Source organism: Coregonus lavaretus, assembly GCF_964263955.1.
Source record: "Coregonus lavaretus genome assembly, chromosome: 4".
Taxonomy (NCBI): Eukaryota; Metazoa; Chordata; class Actinopteri; order Salmoniformes; family Salmonidae; genus Coregonus; species Coregonus lavaretus.
Genome location: NC_139991.1, coordinates 17,787,809 through 17,805,240, shown reverse-complemented (window position 1 = coordinate 17,805,240; position 17,432 = coordinate 17,787,809). Strand labels below are relative to the sequence as shown.

Here is a 17,432-nt window from a genome sequence, read left to right as displayed (position 1 = left end):
TCATTTCTACCCTACCCCCCTCTGATGGATACACAGTCATCCTGGTCGTTGTGGACCGGTTCTCGAAGGCTGCCCACTTCATTCCCCTTCCCAAACTCCCGTAGGCCCGGGAGACGGCTGAGTTGGTGGTGCAGCACGTTTTCCGGGTCCACGGCCTTCCCCAAGATATGGTGTTGGATCGGGCCCTCAGTCTGCCTCCAGGTTCTGGAAGGCGTTCGCCACCTGCCTCGGCGCTTCCGTCAGCTTGTCTTCCGGCTTCCATCCCCAGTCAAACGGGCAGACGGAGTAAGTCATCCAGGATCTGGAGGGGGTGCTGAGGTGCTACGCCTCCAGCAACCCAGTTACGTGGAGTCAGTGACTGGCATGGGTGGAGTACGCCCACAACACCCTTCTCTGCTCGTCCACGGCCTGTCCCCCTTTCAGTGCCAATACGGGTACTGATAGCGCTTGATGGTTTTTGCGACTGCACTTGAAGAAACTTTCAAAGTTCTTGAAATGTTCCGTATTGACTGACCTTCATGTCTTAAAGTAATGATGTCATTTCTCTGCTTATTTGAGCTGTTCTTGCCATAATATGGACTTTGTCTTTTACCAAATCTTCTGTATATTCCAGGTAACGCTGGTTGAGAGAATGCCAAGAGTGTGCAAAGCTGTCATCAAGGCAAAGGGTGGCTATTTGAAGAATCTCAAATATAAAATATTTGTTTAACACTTTTTTAGTTACTACATGATTCCATATGTGTTATTTCATAGTTTTGATGTCTTCAATATCATTCTACAATGTAAAAAATTGTAAAAATAGGTAGGAGTAGGTGTGTCCAAACTTTTGACTGGTAGTGTATCTCCAAAGGTTTAGTTTGACTCATTTAAAAGCAGCTGCTTTTAACAGTTAGCCTGTTAGGTTCAAATCACCAAAACAAAACCTCTTACAGGAATATGTGAATGGTTGGATGAGGGGCACATTCACTAACACTAGCCTGCATGTATGCCAGTTGTACTTCTAAGTCAATAGCAAATATACTGTATATACTGTATATAGGTCCTATAAACTGTTAAAGTCTCAAATGACTCTTATCTCTACCTACCCCATGGTTGTCAATGGATGTGAATGTTAACAGCTTCACAGAGACCGTGAAATGTGTGCATTGAGCTCACAGAAAGAAAAAAAAACGAAATGGAATTCAAATAATTGAACTGATGTTAGTCAATTAGTTGTTTAAAAAATGAAAAATAACCGCACTAGTGTGCGTGTGTACTTGTGCCCACACGTGTGTTTGTGTCTCCCTCTCTTGGCATAGCGCTCTCAGTACCGTGTCTTGCCCGGTGCTGAAAGAGACACCTGCTGACGGAGTGTGAATAATACCAGGTTCATTTAACGAGGGTGGCAGGCTGCTCAGGCCAAGTATTTCGTCAGCTCAGCTATGAATTATTTTAAGTGTTTTTGTAAATTCACACTAGCAGATGATTGGGGCCTCCACTGAGTCGATGTCAAATGAGCGTAGCAAATAAGACAGGAACTATTAGATTATTATATCCATAGAGCATTTACATTTTTTATCATACTGAACTATTCGTTGTCTGTATGAATAGAGGTGGGAGTGATGAAAGGTAAATTGAGAGGATCACTTAATTCTAGCACTATGTGAAAGACAAATACTCAATCTGTGGATTTTCCGCTGAAATTAGTCACACCAATGTGCTTTTGGCCACATGACCTCCCCCACTGCATTGTAACTAGAAGGAATGAAATATTAAAGCACTGATTGAAGGTCAGGTTGGTTGTGTGTGGAGAAACCTGCAGGCCATTTCATGGACCTGAGCTGTTTTCATCTAGTGTTTCACACTGTTCGAGAGGATTCTAGCTGACTTATTTGCTGGACTGGCTTGATTGGGAGTTAGATACTGCAAAGCTCTTGATGAATATAATTGTCAATTTTGACAGATAAATTGTGTAACACAGCATGTGAAGTTCTGCTTATAAACGTATAAATCATTATTTAATTGTTTGTTAACAAGCTTTTGAAAAAGGTCATTATATGCAATTCATTCTTGATAGGACCTTCGCTTAGCCCCCATAATGCACAGATGACTTATTTTATGAGTGGAGAAACTTTTTCAGAAACCGTTTAGTCAACAATGTCCTGAAAGAGACTATTACAGTTCCACACATCAGCAGCTTTCATTGTGTGGACTGAAAAGATGTAGAAAACTCTCTCTCTCAATTAATGAAAGGCTCAACTCTGGGGATGTCACCCTACAGGGGCTATGGAAGCAGCCAGGCTGTACTTATATAAATCATGCTGCAATGATCCAGCCATTGATTTCGGACTGGGGTTGTCTTTAGCACAGTTGAAAAACCTTAAAAGTTCAATTTTGTTATTGATTCCTGTATTTTTTTCCTAACTCCCCTGTCCCCCATTTACAGTATTTTTCCAAACAGTATTTATCCACACTAGTCTCTCAGTACTGTATCTATGTGTCAGTGTGAAGTGTTATAATCTGAGTTTACAGCACAGTTCTTTCAACATTTTGATAAGAAGTAACAAAGAAGTAAAAAACAGAAACAAAGCTCACTTTTTGGATTTAAAATAAAATGCCATGCATTTCACAGGGGTCGATACTAGGACCTGTTCTTTTTACTATTTATATAAATGCTATTGGTCAATCTGTTAAAAATGGTACATTTCATCGATATGCTGGTGATACTATTATGTACGCAATTGCCCCGACTGCTGACCTGGCTGTGACAAGGCTACAGTCTGATTTTTGCAGTTGTGCAGGAAGCACTCCAAATAATCTCCAAAAGAAGGTTTCGATTGGATGCTTTGAAGTCCCTAGGACAATTCACACAGCTGATTATTATAATGAGGAAAGTGTTAGTTTTAAATGACTGTGTTTTGTATCTTAATGTGTATTTATCAAATCAAATCAAATATTATTTGCCACATGCGCCGAATACAACAGGTGTATACATTACAGTGAACTGCTTACTTACAAGCCCTTAAACAACAATGCAGTTTTTAAGAAAAAAATAAAAATAGCAAATAATTGAAGAGCAGCAGTAAAATAAAATAACAGTAGGGAGGTTATATACAGGGGGTACCGGTACAGAGTCAATGTGCGGGGGCACCGGTTAGTCGAGGTAATTTAGGTAATATATACATGTGGGTAGAGTTAAAGTGACTATGCATAAATAATAAACAGTAGCAGCAGCGTAAAAGAGGGGGTTGGGGTGGGGGGGCAATGCAAATAGTCTGGGTAGCCATGATAGCTGTTCAGGAGTCTTATGGCTTGGGGGTAGAAGCTGTTAAGAAGCCTTTTGGACCTAGACTTGGCGCTCCGGTACCGCTTGCCGTGCGGTAGCAGAGAGAACAGTCTATGACTAGGGTGGCTGGAGTCTTTGATAATTTTTAGGGCCTTCCTCTGACACTGCCTGGTATAGAGGTCCTGGATGGCAGGAAGCTTGGCCCCAGTGATGTACTGGGCCGTACGCACTACCCTCTGTAGTGCCTTGCGGTCGGAGGCTGAGCAGGCAACCAGTCAGGATGCTCTCGATGGTGCAGCTGTATAACTTTTTGAGGATCTGAGGACCCATGCCAAATCTATTCAGTCTCCTGAGGGGGAATAGGCTTTGTTGTGCCCTCTTCACGACTGTCTTGGTGTGTTTGGACCATGATAGTTTGTTGGTGATGTGGACACCAAGGAACTTGAAGCGCTCAACCTGTTCCACTACAGCCCCGTCGATGAGAATAGGGGTGTGCTCAGTCCTCTTTTTTTTCCTGTAGTCCACAATCATCTACTTTGTCTTGATCACGTTGAGGGAGAGGTTGTTATCCTGGCACCACACGGCCAGGTCTCTGACCTCCTCCCTATAGGCTGTCTCATCATTGTCGGTAATCAGGCCTACCACTGTTGTGTCGTCGGCAAACTTAATGATGGTGTTGGAGTCGTGCCTGGCCATGCAGTCATGGGTGAACAGGAAGTACAGGAGGGGACTGAGCACGCACCCCTGAGGGGCCCCCGTGTTGAGGATCAGCGTGGCAGATGTGTTGTTACCCTACCCTTACCACCTGGGGGCGGCCCATCAGGAAGTCCAGGATCCAGTTGCAGAGGGAGGTGTTTAGTCCCAGGGTCCTTAGCTTAGTGATGAGCTTTGAGGGCACTATGGTGTTGAACGCTGAGCTGTAGTCAATGAATAGCATTCTCACGTAGGTGTTCCTCTTTTCCAGGTGGGAAAGGGCAGTGTGGAGTGCAATAGAGATTGCATCATACAGGCCTCCTGTAGCTCAGTTGGTAGAGCATGGCGCTTGCAACGCCAGGGTTGTGGGTTCGATTCCCACGGGGGGCCAGTATGAAAAATGTATGTGCTCACTACTGTAAGTCGCTCTGGATAAGAGCGTATGCTAAATAACTGAAAAATATATATATGTGGTGTACTCCTCAATGCTATCGGAAGAATCCTGGAACATATTCCAGTCTGTGCTAGCAAAACAATCCTGTAGTTTAGCATCTGCGTCATCTGACCACTTCCTTATTAACCGAGTCACTGGTGCTTCCTGCTTTAGTTTTTGCTTATAAGCAGGAATCAGGAGGATAGAGTTATGGTCAGATTTGCCAAATGGAGGGCGAGGGAGAGCTTTGTATGTGTCTCTGTGTGTGGAGTAAAGGTGGTGTAGAGTGTTTTTCCCCCTGGTTGCACATTTAACATGCTGGTAGAAATGAGGTAGAACGGATTTAAGTTTAATGTGTATATTGTCTATATTTATCTATACTGGCCTGTTGTGGTCCTCTGTAGCTCAATTGGTAGAGCATGGCGCTAGTAATGCCAGGGTAGTGGGTTTGATCCCCGGGACCACCCATACGTAAAAATGTATGCACACATGACTGTAAGTCGCTTTGGATAAAAGCGTCTGCTAAATGGCATATTATTATTATTATTATTATATCATTGTATGTGCTTTTTTTGTATTGTGCAGGGCTCATTTGTGAAAGAGAATTTAGTCTCAATATGACTTCCCTGTTGAAATAAAGGTAAGTCATCCGAATATTTCTCAGAAAATCATTTTTACGTTCGAAGAGGGAAGGTGCTTTTCTTTGTTATTGTAGAGACTCAGTAGCTTGTCTTGTGTTTCTGAGCATTATGGTAGCTCTGATGTCTCAGAGTTGTCTCATTTTCCCACAGATAAAATTGTATTGGCTTTTAAGAGGCATGCCGCTGAGGATGACTGTGATAATAAAAGGGGTTCAACCTCTAGTCAGACCTGGCCTGATAATCTTGGGACACATGGGGGCAGAAAATGCTGAACCTACCTTCTCTGATCATGTTCTCCAGGGAGGCTGTGTGTGTCAGTGAGCTGTCTCTTTGTGGGTTGGCATAGGATTTATCCATATTTTCAAGCAGGTTTCAAGCAGTGGAGTAAATTTGCAGCATTCTGTATTTATGATACTATGTGGTGGTCCCTTCCTCTTTTAAGAGTTGTGCTATTCAACTTGCCCTGCAGAATTCAGGAAAAAAAGGCTGCTGGCTCCCTTTTTAAATGAGGAAGCTCTATTGTCTCGTAATACCTGTCTGCCTGTGTGGCTCCCTAGCTCCCGCCCAAGGATAATAAAACACCTTGAGCTCCTCCACTGTAGAAATAATGACCCATGGCACTGAAACGAGGCACAATTGAATCGATTTAGCTGCAGTCTGTCCTTTCTTTGACTGCCTCAATGGTCTGTATAGTACGGGCCATTTTATGAGGAGGGGAGCCCTGTGGTTCCAGAGAAATGTAACTGCGATGAATGCTTGGGCAGGTCTCAATTGGCCTGCCCAGTATTGAATAGAGGGGAATCAGACAGACTGGCTGTGACATGTGACGTTATGGCTCACTGTAAAAGTCTCACAGCTGTTGATAAGCTAGTTGCACTTGTGCCATTTGTGAAAACGTGAGGAATAGAAAGACTGTATGATAATATGCTAGATAATGGAAGGACAAAACCATTGATGCCATGGAAAAAACCTGCTCCTCGTCTATTGTTATCTCATGACTTGCCTTTTCAATACTGTTATTCGTGAGTCACATACATTATCAAGATGTTGTAAATTGATTTACAAAGACTTGCTATGCCCTTATATTGGTTGGCACTGTCTTTGGCCAGCTCTGGGGACACAGGTTTGCTAGTGGAGCATTTTTGGGCAGGGCTGTTTTATGGCTACTTCAGGGATGGTTCAGGACTGCTTGGGGCTGGTTCAAGGCTGGTGCAAGTTTGGTTTGGGCTTGGTTCAGCGGGGGTAATCTGGCACTCAGTCTGAACTATATTTGCAGCCTCTAACGAGAGTCCCTGCTGCGAGGCCCAGTTATTGTCACCACTGCTCCTCCATGCGTGGAACAATTGAGTGAGTCTGGATGTGTGTCTCTGCTGTGTGCCCAGGGAAGAGAAGAGGAAGGTAGGGAGGAGAGAGAAGGGTGGGCATAAAAAGAGCTGAAAACTAAAAGTGCTTCACAGTATTGCTCTAAAATGAACTGAAACAATTCCTGCATACAACATCCGGTTGTCCTCCGCTGCACTCTTCTAAATGCAAAATATGCAGACAAGCATTGTTTCACGCAATTTCCAATTGAATATAAATCAAATGAAGTATTCTGACTCTTTTTACTGTACTTTTTAATTATTAGCACACATTGAGGCAGTATCACACATCAAGTTGTACTTTCCCCTCCTCACACCTTGAAAACACACACAGTAGAAGCATACACATTACATTCAGCCCACCAGGTAGGCTACTATTTCTTCTCTGTGTTAGGTACCTGCGTTGGAGTCCGTCTGCACAGGGTTCGCTGATCTCTGTTCCTTAGCAACAGGTGAGCCATATGGTTGTTTCTGGCACAGAGTCAGAGTCTTTGTGTTTGGCGTGAGCAGCTGACTAGAATTTTTAAATTTTTGTTCTGTGGGCATTTGTAGGGCGATTAGGGTTGCACCTGTGGCTGGTACAGATGTACTGTATGTCAGTGATCTTCCGGTCACCTCCCAGGGAGTGATGACACATCTTCCATAGACATCTAGCTCCGTCTCAGATAAGAGAGTAAAGAGCCAGCCCCCTCACTGACCTCCCACTTCCCACTTACAGTTCAAAGGTTAGTGAAGTAGCTACACCTCCATTCTACCCTACAGACCCTTAAAGAACATCCTCAACACTTTAAAAGCTAACAGGGGAAGAATGCATCTTTTCTCTTTAAACTGAAAATAATCTGAAAATCCCTATTCCTGAGAAGCGCTGTGGCAGCACGTTGTTAAATCACTGTTTTGAAAGCAGAGGGTGGGAGTGTGTGTGCCAGGAGGATGTGCTTTAATCCAGCAGCACGGTAGAATGTCAGCTCCACTCATCCACACAGATGCTCCCTGCTCTGTGGTCTGGAGAGGAGACTGTGGCAGGCCAGAGGAGAGCAGCAGAAAGGGAGCAGCCTGGCTGGCTGTCACTGGGAGAGTGGGGCCAACCTACCATGCTCTCTGGGAGCCGTGTGGGGAGGGGTTTCACTAAGACATGCCCCCGCACTGTTCCACTGCAGGCCTGTTCTGTCCGCCCCCGGAAACCTAAAACTACAATCCGGGATAATCTCCTTGATGTCTGACTAATACAGTGGAAATCAAAAATGAGCCTTATATACTACCTCCTGTGGTGTGCTTTCCTTGGCGTGTTCTTAAAACGAATGACCCCACCTGCTAGTTCACTGATACTTACATCACGATCACCATTCTCTCAGTAGATTAACATTTGCTCAGGCTGAATAAAAACATGTTTGTGTGCCATGTGCTTTATAGAAAGCTTTGAAGGTTACTACAGACAATGAGCTTGTTGAGTAAGTGGGTAGATGGATGCTGTGTTCTCTCTATTGTTTTCTATTCTGTACTAAGAAGGATTTGCAGTATGTGTCATACAAGAAATGGTGTAGGTAATTACGAAAGATTATAAATCACATTTCAAACATTATTTTGTAAATATTAGAAGAAAATAAACAAATCACCCAATTGTTAATACTATTAGTTGCTTTATCTATTTCAAAGCAGATAAAGCACTGCTCCTGGTGGACTCAGTAAATTGATTTTAGAAATTAAGTATAAACCAGATTAAACACACATTCATGGTAATGCTAATCCTTTTCCTGCTCAGGGGGCAGTTTACATTGTTCAGCACTTTGTGCTTTGAAAGTAGATTTGTATTCAGTGCCCTACACTTCCTCCCACCCCACTAGAGTGTATCTGCAGGGAGCAGTGCTGTCTGGATAGAGAATAGGTTTTATACATTTACATTTTAGTCATTTAGCAGACGCTCTTATCCAGAGCGACTTAGTGAGTGCATACATTATTATTATTTTTCATACCCCCGTGGGAATCGAACCTACAACCCTGGCGTTGCAAACACCATGCTCTACCAACTGAGCTACATCCCTGCTGGCCATTCCCTCCCCTACCCTAGACAACGCTGGGCCAATTGTGCGCCACCCCATGGGTCTCGCGGTCATGGCCGGCTACGACAGAGCCTGGATTCGAACCAGGATCTCTTGTGACAGCTAGCACTGCGATGCAGTGCCTTAGACCACTGCGCCACTCGGGAGGTTGCTGGTTATACCTGCTTAACCCACTTTCACAGCGCTCTGTGGCTGACTGAGAGACTGACTGAGTAAAAGAGAGCAGCGCATACCCCATGATGCATGTAGTTGCTGAGTAAATACTTAATTCTGGCAGTGATGTTCACTGTGCACTGTGCCAGGGTCTGTGTGTGTGTGTTTATGAGGAGACTGTAGAGCTTTTACTATTGTTGCCTCCCTGGGATTTAGCTCTAGGTGTTGTGGTCTTGATGGGGGGTGGGTGTAGAGCTAGGTCTGCTGGGTTATGTTTAGCTTTAAGGCTGACAACATGTGAACGTGCCTCCTGAGGTCAACCTCTGTACTGTGGCCAGCCATGATTGCATTAATAGCAGTGACACATATCCTGTTTGACACTAAACAGAACTGTGCAGATTTGTCTGTAGATCTGCTTTGCCAGAGGTTTAAGGAAGGCAGATTGTAGCCTACAACCGCTACTAGCTACTACTATGCACGTTTATCGGATGTAATTGATCAATTAATCTTTTTTTAACGGATATGCTTGTGTATGCTTTTAGAGGCCTTATGATAATTTACTAACCACCCTCTTGTTCAACCTCTTTGTCTCCACTCCTATCTAAAATACAAAAAAGAAGCTGCCTTGTGTTTAACGCTCCCCAGCTAATTGATATTAATGACTACCATTAATGTACAACTGCATAGTAAATATCCCAGGATCCCAGATCCTTTACAGTTCTCCTGTTGTCGACTACCATGATGCCATCCCAAGGTAGCTCTGACTTTAACCTCAGCTTCAGGCTCTTGTGAGAGGAAGATGAAACTGATGGGATGACCACCATTTTATTTACTCTCTGTAAGAAATGTCTACCATTTGACTATTGTCAAGCAATAATTTCATAATGTAACTAATAATGTAATGTGATAATGTCAAGTAACAATGTAACAGAGTAGATATAGATATCGATACCGTATGAAAGCACCACAATATAGTGCAACTGAGGTGGCCTGACCTGCGTTTTTAAATCACACTCGTACTTACTGTAATATGCATTCGTCACTCTGCCTCTGTGAAGAGTGTTGTCTTGGCAGCGGTGGGTTTGACAGTTAGGGAAATTGACTATCACTTTAACTGTAACAGGGGTGATAATGAAAGGCACAGGGAAAGGGCAAACGGTGGATAAGGGTTGTGTGGAGGAGGTACATGATGTCACGCACAGTCAGGCTAGGACAGGATCACTGCTTTTCCTTTCCTGTCACACTCAATGTCTCATCCTCAATATCAAGTGTCATCATCTTTCACTCGTTCATGTTCTTAGTATTTTGCACACAATCTCTGTCAGTTTGTTGAAATGTGCTCTCGTTTTAGTGAAAGAGTGTGAAAATTTGACCTTGCCTTCATTAGACAGCTGTGGCGTGAAAATAATCTCAAAACAATACAGCACTACCTCACACTTGGTACTTTCTAATTGTCTGTGTGTGCGTAACTGCGTATGTGTGTGTGTCTGTTGTGTATTTGTGTGTGTATGTGTGCTGATAGGATCTTTTGAGCAGTGAATAATTGTAGCTGACGCATTGCATCCTCTGGTGTTTATTACTTCCTCACTAATCTTTGTTAAGAAACAAAAGGACAGAAGTAGCCCTCTAACTCATGGTTTCTCAACCCTCTCCTCAGGGCCCCACCAGACGTTTTACATTTTAGTTTTAACCCTAAACTGGCACACCTGATTCAATTAGTCAAAGGCTTGATGATTAGTTGACTAATTTAATCAGGTGTGCCAGTTTAGGGTTAAAACAAAAATGTGAAATGTCTGGTGGGGCCCTGAGGAGAGGGTTGGGAAACCCTGCGTCTAACTGAGAAAGGCAAGAGGAGTCTACTGCAGGGGTAGGCAGTTCCGCAGGCACCTGGAGTTCCGCAGGCACCTGGAGTTCCGCAGGCACTTCATGTTTTTGATTGAACCGACCTGGAAGACCAGGTAGGTTGAATTTAGGCAATCACTGAACTGATCAATTAGCTCAGTTGGTCAGGTGTGGTGACTAGTTGGAACAAAATCCTGCAGTACCTGCAGCACTCCAGGAACAGGGTTGCCTACCCCTACCCCTGCTACTGTGTGTGGACAGATAGCCCAATGTAATCTGTAGTTCTTTGTATGTGTGTGTTTGTGTGCGTGTGTGTGTGCGTGCGTGCATGTCCAAGCATGCCAGGATGTGTTACAAGTACACACACTGGCTGCAGTAGGGAGGCTTTGTATGTGTCATATGGATCTGCCCAGATGGAGCGAGAGGAGAGGAGAGTTGTAACGTGTTAATGTGTGTCTGTGATGGGTTTAGTTCTAGCTCAGAGAGATATCGAGAGAGAATGGAGGGAGAGAGAGGGAGAGGGAGGACTGTGAGGCAAGAGGTAGTGTGAGAGGAATTTCAATCAAGGGCTCAACATGCTGTTTAAATACCATCAGCACAAAAGGGGAGGGGAGACTGTCAGGGGGATAAATCCTCACACCTGAGAGGCTGAGAGGAGGCAGGCTGGACGGAGGCAGGCAGCCCCAACCCCACCAGACCTCCCTCCACATGGCTGGGAAGCGCCAGATGTACCGCTCACATTTCATCCTGTTTCAGAGGAAGATAAACATTTAAATATAAAAATGAGAAAGAGATTATGGAGGGAGAGGAAAGCCAGAGTCAGCAGGTCTTAAGCCAATGGCGATAGCAGAATGCCAATACACAGGATCCGACTTTTATGGCGAAAGAGAAATCTTAGGGAATATTGATTATTAATACTGGATGCCATCATTTTTAAGTCTGTTTATCTTGAGAAAGTCAAGTTTCTATTTTTTATTGTCACGTGCACAAGTACAGTGAAATGCCTTTCTTGCTTTCTCTTTCCCAACAATGCAGTAATTAATATCATTAGTACTATAAAAAAAAGGAAGTAGAACAAAAAAAACTAAGAAGAATGTAAGTAAGCTATATACCAGGTCAGTTCCAGGGTCAGTGTCAATATAATATGTATAACTCTAAGGTAAATCAAGTGTTTGCACTTTTGGACTATTCCATTGGTTTTCCTTTGTACCGGGCAAATTAAATAAAGCTCAGGTTAGTCATTTAAAAGTATACTGAACAAAAATATAAACGCAACATGTAAAGTGTTGGTCCCATGTTTCATGAGCTGAAATAGAACATCCCAGAAATGTTTCATACGCACAAAAAGCTTATTTCTCTCTGTGCACAGACTTGTTTACATCCCTGTTAGTGAGCATTTATCCTTTGCCAAGATAATCCATCCAACGGACAGGTGTGGCATATCAAGAAGCTGATTAAACAGCATGATCATTACACAGATGCACATTGTGCTGGGGACAATAAAAGGCCACTGTAAAATGTATATATTTTTGTTCAGTATATATATCATATGTACAGTATTTGGCCCAGATCTGCTATACATGGTTTCCATGCTACATCATGACATGAGGAGGAGTAGTGGGTCTGAACGGAGATGCCCCTTCATTCCATCTGTTATATCCCTCCCCCGAGATGAGATAGGAAATAGAGAAGCTTGTGTTTTTATAAAGTCAACCTCATCTGTGAGTCACTGCTTCCCCTTCCCTTTGTATGCCATTTGAAATGACTGCATTCTGTCCTCATTGACAGGGGGATGGCCATTGAAGGCTGTGTGATGTAGTGCCATTTACCCTTGCCTGTCACTCACACAGTAGAGATCCCAGTGAGTGATCGAAGTGTCGTAGGGGACTCATGACAAAGAGGTCTGACAATGTCACCTAATAAATAACAGAATAACGGCAATGCAGATGAAGCAAGGACTTTTTAAAACATGCGCTATGGGTTTTGACACCCCCTGAGGAAAGCTAGCAGAGGAAACAGCTGATGCTGTGAAGCCAGAGACTGAAGACCATTTAGCAGAGCATTGGTTCAGATTTTTCCCCTGCAGGCAGCCTTTGGACTTTCCACCATGTATAATTTGTGAACTACAGACCCTCCCAGAGAAAGTGAGAGGCAGGCCAGTTATAGGGCGCCCTGCTGTGAGTGCTGAGTGAGCGCATCTTGAGCACTGGGCCTTTGATTAGCCAACCACTGCTTTGCGCCCTATGTTCAGCAGCCAAGTCAGCACTTCAGCAGACAAACAGGGCTTTCTGCAAGGCCTCCGAACACCCCAACAAGCATCTGGAGTTGACTCACTTGTGGTTAAAATCTATAACTGGAAAGGAATTGTTGCTATGGTCTCTCAACAAATTATTTTAAGAAAGTATATCAGACTGATTGTGAGTAATATTTTGCTATATGTTATTGTCCATTCCTGTTTTGGTTTTTGAGAGATTCCGGTCTTTTGACTTCTTATTTATTTATAATTAATAATTTAAGCCTTGACTACATTTTCTGTACATACAACTGATAAACAGTGTACCCCATCAAATAATTAAACACTTTGATTTCGCTCTTCAGAGGCTGTAAGACACCGTTCAGTAACACCTGTGACCATATTGTGCCCTCTGGAGGTCATCTTTGCCTGTGCAGGTTTCTTACCATATCCTACTGGGCTGTGCTGTGTTCTCTCTCAACAAAAAGCATTCCATCACTAGGGAGACCCCAAAAGGAAATGTAGCTGGCTGAACTACCATATGCCCAAGGACTTCTGCATAATGAAACTTATCCTGCTGTGAAAATGGTCTCTGAAAAGCTGTCAGCTTAGTCTAGCTATTACTGAGCATCAGAGAACACTGAATGGTTATGCTAAAATTACCTAAGGACAGTAGTTCACATACTGTAGCTGTATGTGGTGTAAGAGATGTGGAAAATTTGAGGATGATACAAGATGTCTTGCATTAGCCCAAGATGTCCCAAGACCTTAGCGGCTGATAGCTGTTGTCTGAGAAGGACAACTGTCAGAATCATAAGGGTAGTCTCTGATGAAACCTGTCTCACCATGGCAGCTGTCCTGCTTTGTGCGTGTGCGTGCACATTTGTTTATTTGTGTGTGTGTGTGTGCGTGCATGGCATAGAAAGTTATTTGTCCATCAACTCAATGTAGCTGATGGCAATAACAGCAGAGAAAGCTTGAATGTGCCCAATTCTTCTTTGTGGAGCACTAAAGGGCAGCTCATGCATATGCATCAATGACCTTGCCAAATCAAAGCTAAAGCATTACACTGACTTTAAAAAAGAATGCAATTAATGTAGAGTCCTTTACACGATCATCTAATTAGAATTCTCATAATAAGCGGACTGTAAAAGGCTGGTTTAAAACGAAATCATTAGTTAAACACAAAGTATAAGAGCAATCACTGCATCAGTCCTCAAGGCTTAACAGGAGTGCACTGAGCAGATTATGAAATTCCAATGTTGACCCTTTAGTGCTTATTAGTAGTGTTGCATGGTATACTGAAACGTCTGTACTTTTTCGATACTATAACATGAAAAATTGTTCGGTACTAGAATTTGTGCTATTTTCGGTACTTCTGTCAAATGTGTCACGAATCAAGCCTGTCTATCACCCTGCCTGCTCCACTTACTCACTGCTAGCCTGCACTGGGAGTCTGGGCTGCCTCTTGTTAGCTCCCACTCATGCTGCACAGAAGTTAACACACTTGAATAATGCGACACGGCATGTAGAAATGTTGCAACTGTTAATTACTTTTTGCCAAACAGGCTAGTCCATTACAGGCTAGAACACTTTAAAATGGAAGAAGATACTGGTAGCTTCCAGCTTTGTAAGCAAAATGTCCTTGCTAGCTGACAGCTAAAGCTAACATCAATTCACTACCCTAGTACTTTGTTTGTGATAATATGCAACCATGAGGCAAAATATGCAGATTTTCCAAGCTGATTGCCACCAAAAACATTATTCATTCACTTATTTGGTCTCTCGCTCACATCTCTCCCAAAGATGATCTATAGAGAGCATTAGTAATGGCGTCTTTTTGTAGGCACTAACTCCGCCATGGTCCGTTGGACAAAGCCTATGGGGAAAATGAATGCCGTTTTTAGGGGGATTTTGGATAAAATCCGAAAATAAGGTCTGTGGTAAACGCAGGCTTAGGAGATCTTATACGTTTTGTTCTATGAGATAATCTTCATCAGCTAACGTCACTTTTTGTGAATTTTGAAGAATTTATGTAATAAAGCACATAAAACATAAAGGCTTCATAATTCATAAAGGTCATGTTAACTGACTGCTATTATCTCCAATGGAAGGGAAACATATTTTTTGTCATCTGTAGCCCCATGAAATCAGTCAAAACACATGGATGTCTCAGATTTTTTTTATGTACAAAATATTATATGCAAATGTAATGATATTGAACTCAAAAGATGCCCAACGATTGAACAGAGCAGTAGCTGAGTTTATCTGTCTGGTTCAATGCCATTCTTTGACTGGCTAATATACCGTCTTTATTTGCCATTGTATCGTTTTGGTATCGAGTATCGTGATGGCTTTGAGTATTGTGATACTAAACCTGGTATCGGTATTGAAGTCAAAATTCTGGTATTGTGACAACAGTACTTATTAGTCCTTCATACACATTTCTCTATATTTGAATAATTTTTGGGTGGAAAGCTGCAGTGAGTGGTGGAAAGCTGCAGTGCCTGTAGAAGTTAAATAGGCCTGATGCAGAGGAGATAAGGATAAGGGAATGTGAGCAGCATCACCTTGTAGAGCTGACAGTACCCTCACCTCAAGCCCAATGAAAGATGAAATTAGAGGTGTGCAGTGGTGGGATTATAGATCAGAGGGTGGGTGTACTGCATGGATGGAAGGGGGAAGTCACTGGCTAGGACTGATACATCCACATTTGTTACTAACACACAAACACATCAGTCATTCACAACAGCACTTCTAAAAACCTCATGCTTATTGCTCTTCCCTGGAGCTGTGTATTTCATGAGGTTGGCCTTTTGTTCAGACACGCCTGTGTTTGGTTATTAATTGATGAGGTTCTCATGTGGTCTCCGAGAGTGTTTGTGCATGCATGTCAGATCTATTTCCAAATAGGCTGTTCCATACTACTGCATGATTTGATAAAAAAATATATTCGATTTCAATCAATAGAAAGAAACATAAAGGTTGTTTTCCTATGGGGGATCAAATTAAGTTTAAATGGTATTACAGTGAAATGCTTACTTGCAAGCTCTTTCCTCAACAGTGCAGTATCAATATAACAATTGTCAATGCCAGTAATATATATATAAAAAAGAGCATGATCAATACTGAACTAAGTCAGATAAAAGGTAAGAAAGAAATACATTATTGGGGTTTATATTGATTCATTAATGGTTATATTTTTATTGTAAAGCTACAGTTTAGTGTTTTTGCTTGCTCTGACAGAATGTACGTAGAGAGTCAGTTACCCTTGGTTCAGATGCAACGCTCTCCAAGAAGTTTGGCTCAGCCTGCCCATGGCTTCTGAGAGGGCATTGGCTCACTTTTCACTGCAGTGAGTGTGAGTGAATGGACAGAGGTGAACTAGAGCGGTCAGACTGTTCCGTCTTATCAGACGCAGGCAGCAGAGAGGGGGAGCGCTTTCACTGTATACGTCAATAGAGTGAATGTGAGGGGAGAATGAACTGCGTCTCATTGTGCTGCCTTCATCATGCGTGTCCTCTCCGATCCCCTGGCTGGCCCGCGAGAGGCAGTGGCAATGCCAGAGGCAATGCAAACTAGTCTGAAGCCAGGCCAATTGGCAACTGGAAACTGTTTGTGGATGTGTGTTTATGCATGTGTGTTAATCTGAGTGAGTGAGTGTGTGTGTGTGCATGGTTCAGCAATTAGCTCTCTAGACATAAAGGAAAGCAGGAAATAATTATAAACCGTAAAGCGTTCTATGAGCCTACCAGAAAAGGATTGATGCTCACTGTGTAGGTAAGATTGCAGACCATTGAGAATGTTTGCAACTCTCAGAGACTTGCTGTGTCAGAACCAGTATAAACCTGTTGTTGGGGGATGGCACAGATGATTTGCCTAGAAGCAGGCTGCTCATGACTGAAGTAAGTGTCCTACGTGCCGTAGCCAGAGGGAATCTGGGACACCTGCCACTTTGCTTGCTGTCAAACTGGAAGCATGTTGGGGTGAGCCTTGTGTGTCTTTGTCACAGTGTGTGTAGAACAGTTTCAGGCTGTATTTTATTGGACCAAATCCAAAACTGAATTTCAGCACTGATTGTGCAGGAGGCTAAAATGATTGTTCATCCTCATTGGCTTTCTGTTCATGTTTAGCTGTAGTAGTTGGTTGTGGTTAATATATAAAAATATAATACTAAATCTGTGCCTTTTTGCCATAACAAAGGGATAGCTAGACGTCTCCAGGACACTTCCTGGTATTCCCCAGTGAGGGCTACTCTAACAGGATTTAGGCCTACATGCGTGTGAAAAGAATCCTCATGTAATTTTAATAATGTCTAGTCAGACTAAAAATGTGGAAACATGGAACATAGTTTTTTGTTCAAAAATCTACTGGATAATGTACACAGTTTGGATTACACCATTGCTTTAGTTCAGTGCGCGATGTGGCCATTTTTTTGTAATCTGATGTTTAATTTCGGTGTGAATTTAACCTGAGGCAGATACTGTTCTCTTCGGTGTGAATTTAACCTGAGGCAGATGCTGTTCTCTTCAGTGTGAATTTAACTTGAGGCAGATGCTGTTCCTCTCTCTTCTCACCCTTTCTGTTCCCATTTACCTCACCACTTCCCTCTGCCTTAAGCAGAAAGCATTTCTATTACGTTTAGGCAAACAGTGCCTTTATTGCCGTTGGAGATAAAAAAAAAAAATTATGACTAAGTCAGCAACAGAGGGAATTGGGTTTGTATGAGGAAAATAATAACATTTGTCAAGGAC

The 17,432-nt window shown here is 42.8% G+C and overlaps 1 protein-coding gene across 2 annotated transcripts in view; it reads left to right on the top strand.

Annotated features, from left to right (window-relative positions):
- Window positions 1-17,432, top strand: part of LOC311128282 (PHD finger protein 21A-like) — a 39,168-nt gene that overhangs the window by 12,983 nt on the left and 8,753 nt on the right. The window lies entirely within an intron of this gene.